Source organism: Heptranchias perlo, chromosome 29 (genome assembly GCF_035084215.1).
Source record: "Heptranchias perlo isolate sHepPer1 chromosome 29, sHepPer1.hap1, whole genome shotgun sequence".
NCBI lineage: Eukaryota > Metazoa > Chordata > Chondrichthyes > Hexanchiformes > Hexanchidae > Heptranchias > Heptranchias perlo.
In genome coordinates this window covers 33,692,137-33,707,238 of record NC_090353.1, presented here as the reverse complement: position 1 = coordinate 33,707,238, position 15,102 = coordinate 33,692,137, and the positions used below count along the sequence as shown (strand labels likewise).

The window sequence follows — 15,102 nt, the reverse complement described above, 5'->3', positions numbered from 1 at the left end:
GGGCCAAATGGCCTATTTCCACATTGTAATTTCTATGTATTTACTGTATATGGTAAACCCACACCGGATAGCAACCCACAGCCACGTGTAAGAAAACACATTATGATTTTTAAAGCTACTGCTTCAGTTCTTCCAGCAATACATCACCTAGCCCTTTCTTGCTCGTTGGTTTATTAAAAAAAAAACTGTTGTTTTGTCCACCACCTTAAAACTTTCTCTGTTGCAGTGACATTTGCAACCTGTAACACGTTGGTCATTCTGTTGTGTAATGACTACAAGATGCAGAAGACCAGACAGTACATGGGCTAGAAAACAAAACACATTTATATTATTCAATGCCGCATTTTTTATATTAAAAAAACCCACCTTTTCAATTTAACCATTTGCATACCGGATAGGGTTGTACTCCGCCTGCCTTGTCCCTCCAACGGAGGCCATTCAATTTTCCACCTTTGTTTGGCATTCCATTATCCTCCAATGCAAATTTTTTCTTTTAAACATTTATTTTACCTGGATTTGAACAAATGCTGCTTCTAGCTTCCCAAAATCCATGGCTATCTCTTCCTCCCACGCTGATTGACTGGGGGGATCTGACTGTACTGCCATGGTCTTCTCCACAGCAAACAACCACAGAGAATGAATACTGTCGACACACACGCAACTGTACAAATAATTTTTTTCCTCCAATTTTCACTCCACCCTCAATTCCATCTCTACCTGTTTTTTTTAATGATGTGGAGATGCCGGTGATGGACTGGGGTTGACAATTGTAAACAATTTTACAACACCAAGTTATAGTCCAGCAATTTTATTTTAAATTCACAAGCTTTCGGAGGCTTCCTCCTTCCTCAGGTAAATGTTCAGGAGCTCCTGAACATTTACCTGAGGAAGGAGGAAGCCTCCGAAAGCTTGTGAATTTAAAATAAAATTGCTGGACTATAACTTGGTGTTGTAAAATTGTTTACAATTGTTTTTTTTTTAAATAGCTCACCAAACTAAATCACACAAAAAAAAAATCAACCCAGGAAATTTTATCAAAAATCTAACAAAAAAATTTCTGAGCTCCAAAAATTTTCAACAGAGTTTGCGAAATTAAGCAGGTTTTACGTTTTGTTTTTAAGGATACTTAAATTTCAAATGTTGATAATTGTGAGTTTTTCCAGCTGAAAATGTTAAGATTAAAGTCAAATTCAGTGCGCAAAATGTAAAACGTTGTTGAAGGGAAAGTCAAACTGGATATAATGAAGATCAAGAGGTGTGTGTCACAAGGGTTTTACCACATCAAGAATCATGAGGTGAATAGCCCACAGCAAAAATGCCCAAATGCACACACATTTCTGGATTTCATTATCGCCACTGTACTATTTTTTTTAAAAACAAGATACCAATTTACAACAGACGGCAGATAAAAAAAAGTTCTTCCAACTTTTGCTGTTTATGTTAAAGAAGGGGTGAACAGTGAGCAACAAAATGCAAAGAAGAAAAAAAATCATTCTGCACAGGCCAGCCATTTTACAACACCGCAATCTCACTGCTTCTCCAGCAGTGATGTTATTAAGACTCGTTCTTTTCAAACCATATTTTTTAATCTCCAAAGGTTAACGCTAACCGCATCTAGACTGGGAAAGTGGACCAAAGTCCAACCAGTTCATCCACACAGGGTACAATCTGGCTTAGGAAATGTTGGGCGTGCATTCACGCTCCTGCCCATTTAATTCTAGTGCAAACACTAGGGTCAAAAACTGAAGGGCTCCATGATTTGTCTTGTTGTAATCACAACATTGTTTCCCAGTTAGTTCCAGTAAAAATACGAAGCATATTTGGAAAAGGGAGGAGATTGGGCGAGATCATAATAAAGGGCAGCATCATTTAATTTAAATCGTTTTTAACTGCAATTGTGGTTCCTGAAACTCTTCTTAGCCCATCAATCACAATACTTCTGGTCTGTTGCACTGTATGTTAGGGGACCTAAAAAGCAAACACACATTCGCACGCACGCAAACATCCGCATGTGTGTGGAGGCAGCGCTTTAAAAAACATTTCTATCGCTGTGGACGAGACTAAGCAGCTGTTTCTGCAAAAGTAAAGTGATACTACGAAAATAAACTTGTCATTTTGATACTTAAATAGGACTTTAGTCAAAATAATTGTCTGGGAGTCATGCACTCGAATTCTGGTACCAGTCAATGGATCCCATTCTAAATAGTCACTGGTCCGTTAAAATTATTGAGATTTACTCCTGTTGCCCCAAATTTTGCATTACCCTTTCATTCAAACCAATCGTCATTTCTAATCTGACCTATTTCGCAGCCTGTGAGCAGGTACAAACCTGAACAGCAGCTCAGCTAATTTGTCAGATCGCTAATAACATCATTATGTGGTTGAACTGCATATTTGGCTAGCCACGTCAGTGAACAACAAGTCAAATAAAAACAACCGTCACAGCCTCCCTATAACTGGTTTCTGGTTTGAAGTCTGCTTCTTTAGGCTGGCGAATTTTATAGATAACCTTAAAAAAAAATTCCTACCGAAGCAAATAGGGGGTAATTCAGAATAGTGGGATTCTTGTTCACAGAATTCAAACAGCAAGTCTGATCATTAAAACTGCAACAAGTAGAAAATCAAATACTACAAGTTCTATTTTCCAACTTTTGCGTGTGACGGGAGCCCCATGCAAATATGGATACACTCAGAGGAATCTCCTTTCCTGATATTAGAAAAACAGTGTCAGCCACTTAAAGGAAAACTGTGCTTTTACTGCAGAAACACACGCACACATATACATACACACAGTGCCAGAGAAGAATAGTACGTCCAGACAGACAGAAATCTAATCAGCTTGCTGTCTCCCTGGGATCCCCTCCCAGGACCCCACCCCTTAAGAACTCCAGATTGAAAACCTACTGTTTGGACTGCACAACAAGAATTCCAACACTTTCTCCTCCCCGCTTACCCAAATGCAAATCTTACAATCACAGCAGAGGATCGGGGTGGGGGGGGCGAGGAGGAGGGGGAAAAGGGGCCAGAAAACCATGTCACCTCAGACTACGCTTACAGGACTCCCAGCCGCACTGGCCGAGACCCCCCAGGAGATTGCTAGGCCTGTCCTCTTCCGGCTGAAGAATGGTTAAGTGGGGCAGAAAGAAATTAAAAGCACAGAGTCTTTAAAAAGCACACACAGAATAGGTTGTCCATTTGCTATAACTTATAGAATCATAGAAGTTACAACATGGAAACAGGCCCTTCGGCCCAACATGTCCATGTCGCCCAGTTTATACCACTAAGCTAGTCCCAATTGCCTGCACTTGGCCCATATCCCTCGATACCCATCTTCCCCATGTAACTGTCCAAATGCTTTTTAAAAGACAAAATTGTACCCGCCTCTACTACTGCCTCTGGCAGCTCGTTCCAGACACTCACCACCCTTTGAGTGAAAAAATTGCCCCTCTGGATCCTTTTGTATCTCTCCCCTCTCACCTTAAATCTGTGCCCCCTCGTTATAGACTCCCCTACCTTTGGGAAAAGATTTTGACTATCGACCTTATCTATGCCCCTCATTATTTTATAGACTTCTATAAGATCACCCCTTAACCTCCTACTCTCCAGGGAATAAAGTCCCAGTCTGTCTAACCTCTCCCTGTAACTTGTAAACTATAAAAGATCAAGAAATGCCCCATGACTACTTGAAAAGTTATTGGTTAACCCCACAGTTAACTGGGAAGGTCAAAATACAAGCTATTATATTTTCTACTCCTCATCCTACTATTTCTACTTAAGAGATTTCTACTAAGAAGGAGCCTGTGCATAAAGTCAAGACTTCCAAAATGAAGAAATTGAAAAGGTTGGACAAAAACAGTTAAACACACATCTGGTTTGGCAAGAAGTGTGCTGCTCCACTCAGGCTTCATATAAAGAGCACATAAAAACAGCAAACTGCAACTCTTTGTATCGCAGCCCATTTCAGATCATTCATTGAACGATTCAATGCAAAACATAGCACACTTAAAAACATTTCACACAAAATGTTTGGATTTCTAAAGCTCGGTCGCCTTGCAAGAAACTGGACAGTTGATTGGCTATCTTCAGGAGTAGTAAAACCTAGATAAAGGATAAAGATTTCACAATGAATCAGAAATGGGTCTTTCTTGTCCTCTCCAATCTCTAACTGTTTCACCATCAGTCTTTCTCGTCTCTCTCTGGACATTGGTCATTGCTCCTCTCAACTTTCCTCTCATTCCTCCTAAACTCCAGTATCTTCCTCTTACCTATATCCTCACTGTACTGAAATAAATGCTCTTCATGCCATCTCCTACTCTGATTCATTATTTCCCAGAAACTCCTTCCCTCAAAACTTACCTCCCTCGATCTCTTCAGTGAGAGTGAACAGGAAATGGTTCAATAGATTGGGGGTGGGGGAGAACAGACGACTACCTACAGTCAAAATACAGCATGAACCACACCTTTATTGTAGAGCACACAAGAGTAAGTCTTTCCTCGTAGTTACTCGCACCCCATGATCGCTGATTACTGGCAGTTGCAGAGAGGTCCCCGAGACTGCTCTCACCTCAAAGTGAGAAGAGAACAAACATGTCAAGGATCAAAACAAGAGCTGCTCCACTGGGCCACGTAGCACGAGCCCAGGGAAAGCCAGAATGTAGAACTTCAAAATAGTTCAATCAGTGATAGTTATTCAGACACCATCTTAGCACTGCTGAGCACTCTGGGCCATGTTGCTCATGAGGAATTCAATATTGGGTTAAAAGAGTTCTGATGATGATTGTATAAATCCCCAGCACACTCAGCAGCGACAGCCTTCCCAGATAAGACTTGGCTTCTTCTGTTGCTAAAATCTATGCCAGATGTCATCAAATAGCCAATAATCTGTGGAGATGGTGGTCTCACTCTCACCAAATCATTGTTTCATTTCTCTCGAGCAGGGCTGAGAGCTAACGCATTTAATTTATGGGCCACAATTGATTACAGAGTCTCCCTGGATATTGCCACCACCACATTTTCCCAGGGTTGAGCAGCTCACGATCAAAGAAAGAAAGACTTGCATTTACATAGCGCCTTTCATGACCTCAGGATGTCCCAAAGCTCTTCACACCCAATAAAGTAATTTTGAAGTGTAGTCACTGTTGTAATATAGGAAACGCGACAGCCAATTTGCACACAGCAAGGTCCCACAAACATCAATGAAATAACGACCAGATAACCTGTTTTTAGTGTTGTTGGTTGAGGGATAAATATTGGCCAAGTCACCAGGGAGAACTCCATTGCTCTTCTTCGAATTAGTGCCAACAGGGCCTCAGTTTGGTGTCTCATCCGAAAGATGGCACCTCCAACAGTGCAGCACTCCCTCAGAACTGCTCCGGGAGTCTCTGCAGGGGGAATCGAACCCACAAACTTCTAACTCAGGAGGGAGAGAGCTACCACTGAGCCACAGCTGACAAACCTCAACATCAATGGTGCATCACCCAGGACAAAGGCAGCTCCTCCCAGTCAAGTGGCATCACACCTGGAGAGAAGGAGGCCTGAACTGTTGAGTCGAAGATTGAACAAATATTTTGAATTCAATTTTTAGAAATTATATTTTTCTTTAATTGCAAGGACACTGGAAACATGAAGCATCGCCCCTAAAATCTCCTTGAATTCTGTAACCGATGCTGGTAAAACATCAACACATATGAACTACTAGCCTAGTGAAGTTGGATAAAATGTAATTACACAGCCCTTGCACAAACAGAGCCTCAGCTAGAACGAGAATTCTTTTCTTAAAAAAAATCTTGCAATAAATGTATCAGAGCTTTATTTTTTTTTAAAAGTTAGCTCCTGTAAGCAGGGGGAAAAAACATTTAATCACTGTTGCTAAAGCTACTTGTGCAACACATCCCAAGACAAGGTATTGCAAGCAATTCTTTATGAAGTATGACTGCATTCTTACATTATCCTAGCACTACAATGGAGCACAGTTTCTAGGCTGAAACTTAAATGGCTGTGTTTGTTTTCATGTAATCGGACATGCTGTTTAGACACTGTGGTTCACCACAACCAGATTTAATTAACTGGCCTAAACTACCCTAACTGACTCAACGGCTGTATTTAACAGGAGACTCTGCACAGACTTCATTTTAGTTACTTGTCAAAAGAGATTTAAGCGATTGGAACCAAAATTACAAACTTTAAAAATGAACTAACTTGTTAAGCATCAATTAGCTTACATGGATATTCTGTCTGAAACTGTGCTTCCATTTTTTTTTAAATTAAAAAGTCAACAAACTACTGCTCGGGACTGAAAAATAACTACCCCGTGTGCTTATCTGGGGCAAATAGGTCTTACACATTGGTCAAATCCACTTTTGTGTTAGCTTTGCTCAATTGGTAGTATTTTTGGCTAGGAGTCAGAAGGTTGCGGGTTCAACCCCCACTCCCAAGATTTGAGCATAAGACCTAGGCTGACACTCCAATGTCACACTGAGGGAGTTTGCTGTGTCGTCATCCGGATGAGTGTTATGTCAAGGTACTTTTGTTTCTTCCGGTGGGAGTTGAAGATCCCATTGACAATATTCAAAGCAAAGCAGAGGGGAGGGGAGTTCTCCTCGTGGACTATCCTACATTCTTCTCTCAACTAATGACACCAAGAACAGATCAAATGGCCATTCGTCTCATCCATATGCTTTGTGGAACAATTAGCACAGTTATCCTAAGTAAGCAAATGAAGTAATTATTGCTCAGTACAATGCCATGAACAAAATGGCAGGCACATTTGGTCACGAAACAGCAAGTGCACTTCAAAGTAATTAGTTGTACGAGATGTTTCTGGGATGTGATAAAGGGCACTATATGTACAAGTCGTTTCTTTCATCTCCACAGTGCCCTATTTAAAAACACTTTAACACTAAGGAATTCACCCAATGACAGACACTCTCTGTACATCATCTGCACTTCTTGGTATCAACAACCGGACATCCGAGAACCAATAGCATCCTAAACGCACAAAAGTGTCATTCTGCAATCCTGCAGTTAGTTTAAGACCACCTGTTCAAGGAAAGTAATGCCGGGAACCAGTCTGACGCGTCTGAACAGTGGATCTCCATCCAACACAGCAGAGACCGGAACAGCTACAGCGATCGGATCCCAACACCAAATGTAAAAAGGCAGAACATAGAATCCACGCTCACCAAATAGGAGCAAAACTAGCCACTGGTGCGAAAGGACCAAAATCCAAACCCTGACCAGTGAGGACGTTTCAGTGGCAGAGTGGAAGAAGGGAAGAGGGAAAAAAATCTCACCCAGAGGCAACCAAGTTGGAATGACCTGCAACCTGGACATTTAGCATTCAAATCACCTCAGTTAACGAGCATTCCCTCAATTATTTTAACTTCCTGAAGTTTTTCCTTGCTGGACCCTAAAACTAAACTTAATTTAAAAATTACTGCATCTATAAGAATAAACTCTCATAAAAATTCTAAAATAAACTAAGCTAGAGATCAGGAGGTACATTCATTCGCCAATTGTACGTGGTACCCTTTAAGCAAGACGGAACAATCAATACTTTACTACATAATGCTTCCAAACTGTTGAGATAAGGAAGCTAAGAATGGGTGGAGTGTGGCAATTTGTTCTGAAGAGGTGTGCTGGAAATGCAGAAGAATGTAAATTTACAACCCAACAGCCAACTCACATACACACTGTGGTATCGTGAAGCAGTCTAAGGGTCACGCTTTATGTCATCATCTGTTTATCAAAGGAAGATTTTAAAAGAAAAACACCTAAACCATTTCCTGTTCCAGTCCTATATGAGCCTTAGGATATATTGGAAACAGTTTCATAACAAAACTTCTCCGATCGCTGATTTGTGAATTCTCATGACACAGGATTTACTCCATTAATCTCCCCTCCCCCCACCACCGCTGATCTGCATACACCTAAATACCATTCATACCTTCTTTTACGATTATCCATCTGCTTGAATCTGGCTCTTCATCCATATTTCTGCAAACTCCGTTTTTTTTTAAATCTTACCTATTTTGCTCCCCAAATCTCACGAAAATGCTGGCTCATTTTGGGTTAGGGTTTTCACAAGTTCTGGTCACCCAACTCGCCCAAATGGCCAAGCTAACACTTTCTGCATCACTGCAAAGCAGGTTCTGACCTGACACAGGAGCCGAGCGGGCTCGAGACCCGCCCGGACCCTGCGGAGTTTTGACTCATGGAGTTCAACTCCAGTCTGATGTCAAATCCATGACAGTGTGTGTTCAGAGGGGTGATGTGGACTTATTGGGCACTTTATTAACAAAACAATACTTGAGAGCCCCCAATACCCCCACCAGCACACATTTTTTTTAAAAAGTCATGCTCGGGGATGTAGACGTCGTTGGCAAGGCTGGCGTATATTGCCCATCCCTAAGTGCCCTTGAGAAGATGGCAGCGGCTGCCTTCTTCTTGAACCACTGCAGATAATGTTGTGGTGGGACACTCAATGTTGTTAGTTAGGGAGTGCAAGGATTTGGACCCGACAACTATGCACGTATTCTGTAATTTATAACATTACTTTCTGGGTACGACCGCTTTGCAAGTACGTGCACACCCACGCGCATGCATCTCGATCACCTGGAGAATTGGATTTGCAGCTAAGCATTAGAAATGAGTTGCTGCCACTCACAACCTGGCTATGGACATAGGTCTGATCACCACAGCATAATTGCAGCCTAAAGTAAATTGTATATTTTAAACTCGCCTATGCTTAATATATCAGTATATGATGCTACTCAAACTTCAGAGGAGTTTTACTACTGTAATGTTAGTGTTTGTTTCACAGTGCGTGAACAGAGAGCTTTTTCTTTTAAAACCGACACCCAGGGAGTCTGGAATTTCCCCAGGAGCTGCCATCAGTTCAACAATTAAGGAAAAAAATTGTTGTTGCTACTCTGATTTATGGAAAAACAATCATAAAGTTGGCCAGCTAACAGACATACATCAGAAATAACTTCCACTATAAACGGGCAATAAATAATACATTACACACACAGCATAGTAAACTGCTTATTCTGTAATGTGAGTAGCCACTTAGGTTCAAAGAACATATAAATGCAAAAAACCAAGCAACACGGTGCAAAACTGAGGTAGTTCTGCGTTGCCGTGGATGCCGTCCTTCAGATGAGAGGTTACACTCCAAGGCACCATCTGCCTGTAGTTCACGCGAATGCTGATCCCATTGGAATTAGTCAAAAAAGGAGCCGGGGGGCGTGGGGGAAGGACTTTCCAGGAGCCCTGGCTCAACATTCTTCCCTCAGCCAACACCACTGGAAACAGATTAGGTCATTCATTTCACTGCTGTTTGTGGTATCTTGCTGTGCACAAAATGGCTGCCGTATCTGCCTCTATAACAGCGATCACTGCACTTCTATGTAAGTCGCTCTATGTGAAGCATTTTGAGATGTTGAGAGGCATTATATAGTTGCAAGTCTTTCTTTCTTTAACACTTTCTACCCTTCCACCCAATTGAAAAATGAGAAATTTTCAAAGAAGGAAAACTTACTGCACACAACAAAGTGCCCTACAAACAGAAGCAAGATGAAATGGAGGAATTACAGTGGGCACCAATTCAACAGCCAACCACCTCTACGAGAAAAGTCAGGAGAGGAATAAAAGCAGACAAGCAGATTGAGGAATCAACTCTGAGGAATAGCTAACAGAATAACTCCTGGAGCTAATACTGCTGTTGAATCCCATAATATCACTTTAAAAATGCTGACAGCCAACTCCCCAGGTCAAGTCTTGGCTAACATCCATTTTGTTTCTGTGCAGTGAAAGTGCCAATCTTGCTTATGCATCGAGAGAAGGGGACATCATTTGGGACCAAGATGCCACACATCTAGCCATAACAACCCATGAATAGCTAACTATTAAACAGACACAACTTACGTATTATTTGCCCTGTCTGTAAATAGCAATCTCCGCTAACCACAACTTGGACCAATACATTACATAAAATGAACAATTTACATCCAAAGCATTTTATGCGATGAATACTCGGAATTTTTATTTCAATTTGGATTTGAGATCTTGTAGGGGCCATAAATATAAGAAATTCAGTAAGAAATTCAGTAAGAAATTCAGTAAGAAACTTCTTTCCCCAGAGAGTGGTTGGGATGTGGAACTCGCTACCACAAGGAGTAGTTTTTTTTAAATTCATTTATGGGATGTGGGTGTCGCTGGCAAAGCCAGAATTTATTGCCCTTCCCTAATTGCCCTTGAGAAGGTGGTGGTGAGCCGCCTTCTTGAACCGCTGCAGTCCGTGTGGTGAAGGTTCTCCCACAGTGCTGTTCGGTAGGGTGTTCCAGGATTTTGACCCAGCGATGATGAAGGAACGGCGATATATTTCCAAGTCGGGATGGTGTGTGACTTGGAGGGGAGCGTGCAGGTGGTGTTGTTCCCATGTGCCTGCTGCCCTTGTCCTTCTTTGTGGTAGAGGTCACGGGTTTGGGAGGTACTGTCGAAGAAGCCTTGGCGAGTTGCGGTAGTGCATCCTGTAGATGGTACACACTGCAGCCAAGGTGCGCCAGTGGCGAAGGGAGTGAGTGTTTAGGGTGGTGGGTGGGGTGCGAATAGCATAGATGCATTTAAGGTGAAGCTAGATAAGTACATGAGGGAGAAAGGATTAGAAGGATATGCTGATAGGGTTAGATGAAGCAATGTGGGAGGAGGCTCGTGTGGAGCATAAATACAGACATGGACCAGTTGCACCAAATGGCCTGTTTCTGTACTATAAATTCTATGTAATTCTACATTCCACCTGCTCAGCAGAACAGGCTCGAGGGGCTGAATGGCCTACTCCTGTTCCTATATTCTATATCAGTTTACTGCAGCGTTAAATGATTAAGGGTGAAGTTATACAGTCACTCTTGCATCCCTGCAAAGCAGCGATACATGTGATAGTAAGTGACAGTATAACATTGTGGAGTCAGGCATCTGTCTGTCTGTCTTCTCTCACACCCACCCACACACAACAGCGCAAGGGCTCCACTCCCCCTGGCACTGCATAGAACACAACTCTAAGGTGGTGTTGCCAGGTTTTAAAAAAATGCTCGGGGCCCTCCTGGGCCTTCTGCAGGCTTTCTTTCCCCCCACCCCACAAAAAAATGTGGGTTTTTTTGTATAAAAAGAGCGGAACGTCTCCTGCCAACGCTCTCGAAGCCCATCAACGATTTACCAGCCGGGACGCAGAGTCCCTTGCACGCGGGCTCAAGACGTACAGTTCTCTCGTGCTACGGCACAAGGCTGTGGCATTGCAGCGGTCGTGCAGGCTGCAAAAAAAACCACTAACTGCAGCTACCAGTCTCAGAACCGCAGTTTCAAGAGGGACCCAACTCTCTTAAGCATTTCAGGAATTCCAGTCATTTCCAAAAAAAAATGCAGGTTTTTTTTTCATACTCGATCTCCACCCAGAGTAGAACTAAAACTATTCGGAAACATAACTATTACTGTAGTATTAGTAAAAGAACTTACTAGTTCAATACTATCAATAGCAAATAAACCAACACGGCTTTAATTGACAGCATCTGGATAATCTGTCTTTAATTTCCTTTGTTGAGGGGTAGCTTGCCCCTCCTCCTTGGGTCTCTGCATTATGTGTTATTCAACAAGCTATATACGTGGCTAAAAAAAAAACTAGCCCCATCAGTTGAACACATTATTATATGGTTACATAAACCTCACCGACTGAAAAACATGCTAGAAATCACGTGGGCTGACGACTGAATAACACTTTAGATCACAGCTGAAGCTTTACACACTGAACTGCTGGGGGTGGGATTTCTCCCCCCTTTCTCTTCCCCCCCCTCCAAACAAGTTCTTCCCCCCCACCCCCCACCCTCAAATATTGCATTGGTCACTTAAAAAATTTGCGGCTGCACACACAGCAACAAAAGTAAATCGCTACTGGCTGACGTTTGAGACTTTCTGCAGGATCTTTCCACCCCCCCCCACCTCACAGCTCTACTTCCTGGAGATGGTCATTTTTCTTTTAAATGCTCTTGAGAACATAAGCGAGGAAGTGTGCTCACTTGTAAAAGGCTATTTCTAAAAAAAAAAAAAAAATTTTTAAACTCTGAAGTTTATGAAGTGCCCAGGAGGTCCAGTAATGGAGCCCGACAGCACTTGTAAACCTGGTATGACACCGCACTGGAGTTATTCTTCGCTAAGTGCCCAACCCAAATGGCACAAGCCAGCCTGCCTCCGCAGAGTGCCAGGGCCTCACGCTGCTGTGATCTGGACTCCAATCAGGTCAAATCCGGTGGCGCACTGTCACAATTGCGTTGCCAAGGAAAGAGTTTCACAGGGAAACAAAGCTGACAGCATTAGTGCATCCTTAATCAACAGCGACTCCGTAAAACTACAACGGACGCAGCTTGGCTCAGTTGGTAGCACTCGAGTTGGGAGTCAAAAGGTTGTGGGTTCAAACCCCACCTCAGGGCTTCAGCACATGACCTAAGTACCACACTGAAGTGTCAGCCAAGGGAATGCTGCATTGTTGGAGATGCTGTCTTTCAGATGAGACATTAAACTGAGGCCTATTTCTTTTAATTAGTTCTCAGGATGTGGGATCTTGCTGTATGACTGCCACGTTTGCTCACATTTAACTACATTTCAAAAGTAATCTATTGGCTCTGGGACGTCCCAAAGACACTAAATAAATGAAAAAAGTTATTTCTTTCTAGCAAACTAATATTCTGTATCTTTTAACCTTCAAATACTTTTATTTCAATTTGAAATTCCTGTGCTGCCAATGTGTTGGATTAGATGCTCGTTTTGTGGTTAACAAAGTTTAGTGTACTGCAAATAACAAACCTGCATCATGAGCCCGTGTGACACACACAAGTAAACCAAACACCTGTGCAAGTTCCACTGAAACCCAAAGTTTAAAAAAAAATACATCTTCCACTTTACATACCGGTGCTGAAATTAAAAAAAACCATCAGAGCACGTCAACAACAGGTGCTTTATGCAAAATAAAACACTCACATCACAGCCCGCCTCCTGCAACAGTCATTACAACAACTTGCATTTATATAGTGCCTTCAAAGTAGTAAAACGGCCCAAGGCACTTCACAGGAGCGATTATCAAACAAAAATTGACACCGAGCCACATAAGGAGATGTCAGGACAGGTGACCAAAAGCTTGGTCAAAGAGGTAGGTTTTAAGGAGCGTCTTAAAAGAGGAGAGAGGTAGAGAGGCGGAGAGGTTTAGGGAGGGAATTCCAGAGCTTAGGGCCCAGGCAGCTGAAGGCAGGGCTGCCAATGGTGGAGCGGTTAAAATCGGGGATGCGCAAGAGGCAAGAATTGGAGGAGTGCAGAGATCTCGAAGGATTGTAGGGCTGGAGGAGGTTACAGAGATAGGGAGGGACGAGGCCACAAAGGGATTTGAAAACAAGGATGAGAATTTTAAATTCGAGGCATTGCCAGACTGGAAGCCAATGTAGGTCAGCAAGCACAGGGGTGATGGGTGAACGGAACTTGGTGTGAGTTAGGATACGGGGCAGCAGAGTTTTGGACGAGCTCAAGTTTATGGAGGGTGGAAGATGAGAGTCCGGCCAGGAGAGCATTGGAATAGTCCAGTCTAGAGGTAACAAAGGCATGGATGAAGGTTTCAGCAGCAGATGAGCTGAGGCGGGGATGGAGCTGGGCGATGTTACAGAGGTGGAAGTAGGCGATCTTGGTGATAGAGTAGATATGTGGTCCGAAGCTCATCTTAGTGATGTAGTCAGGTTTATTTCACTTAAATCACCAACCCCTAACATGCACTACCTTGTAATATATCTGCATCCTGACACAGGCCCATCTACATTCAGATCATTACATTTTCAAACAAAAGCACGCCTTGAATAAAGAAAAGAAAGAACTTGCATTTATATAGCAACTTTCACAACCTCAGGACATCCCAAAGAACATTACTGCCAATGAGGTAGTTTTTGAAGTATAGTCACTGTTGTAATGTAGGAAACACAGCAGCCAATTTGTGCACAGCAAGCACCCACAAACAGCAATGTGATAATGACCAGAAAATCTGTTTTTAAGTGATGTTGGTTGAGGGATAAATATTGACCCAGGACACCTGGGAGAACTCCCCTGCTCTTCTTTGAAATAGTGCAGTGGGATCTTTTACATCCACCCGAGGGGGCAGTCGGAGCCTCGGTTTAACGTCTCATCTGAGAGAAGACACTTCCGACAATGCAGCACTCCCTCAGCATTGCAATGAAGTGCCAGGCTCTGAAGTCGGACTTAAACCCACAACTTTCTGACTCAGAGGCGCGCGTGCTACCACTGAGCCACGGCTGACACCATAGTTTAAGTTACTACAGTAGAGGGATAGAGTAAAACCAACACCCACAAAAGGGCAGTACATTATCCAGCATCAGTCATAACTTTTTGCAGCACTATTTCGAAGTGTTCCTTTCAGCTAATTTTCTATTCACAATGGATCAAATATCATTCAGAAGGGACAGAGGTCCATTTGGATTTGCCGCGGGTAATGGCAGAGGCCTCTAATGTTTCAACTATACTACAAACAACCTACCAAAACATTGTTACAACAAAGTATATTTTAAACTTAAAAGCAGCGTAGCATTCCTCCTTCCTGATCCCAGCTGCTACTCTGATTGAGGGCAAGCTAGGGGAATTCCATCAGGCCTGTCCCTAGTTTCCCAGATTCAGTGTGGTAAAGCAACAAATACATATTAGCTGTTACTTTACTGGCCCAACGGAAGGACTGGCTGCGTTAAGTGCAGATTTAAATAAACTGGGTTAGTCATGGTGCATTAGCCTGACTGTCCCCACAGCTCAATGCTGGAAGGCAGGAAACAAACAAAAAATCATCCGGGACTCCTGCTCTTGATCACTGTCCACTGAGCCCAACTGGAAAGTGCACCTCGACGGAGAACAGAACTGGGGTCGGCTGTGATGCCCTCCACAGTTGAGCAGCTTGCCAACACCCAGCTGTCTTGGCGCACACAAGTACTGCCCACACACGCGATTACGGCAAATGATCCGCAGTCATTCAAAATCCAGCCTTTTCACCAACTCCAGCGCTTGGAAGCAAAA

The 15,102-nt window shown here is 42.8% G+C and overlaps 1 protein-coding gene across 2 annotated transcripts in view; it reads right to left on the bottom strand.

The window, feature by feature from the left end:
- LOC137299601 (insulin receptor-like) overlaps positions 1–15,102 on the bottom strand; it is a 201,675-nt gene that overhangs the window by 153,162 nt on the left and 33,411 nt on the right. The gene's annotated exons all lie outside the window — the stretch shown is intronic.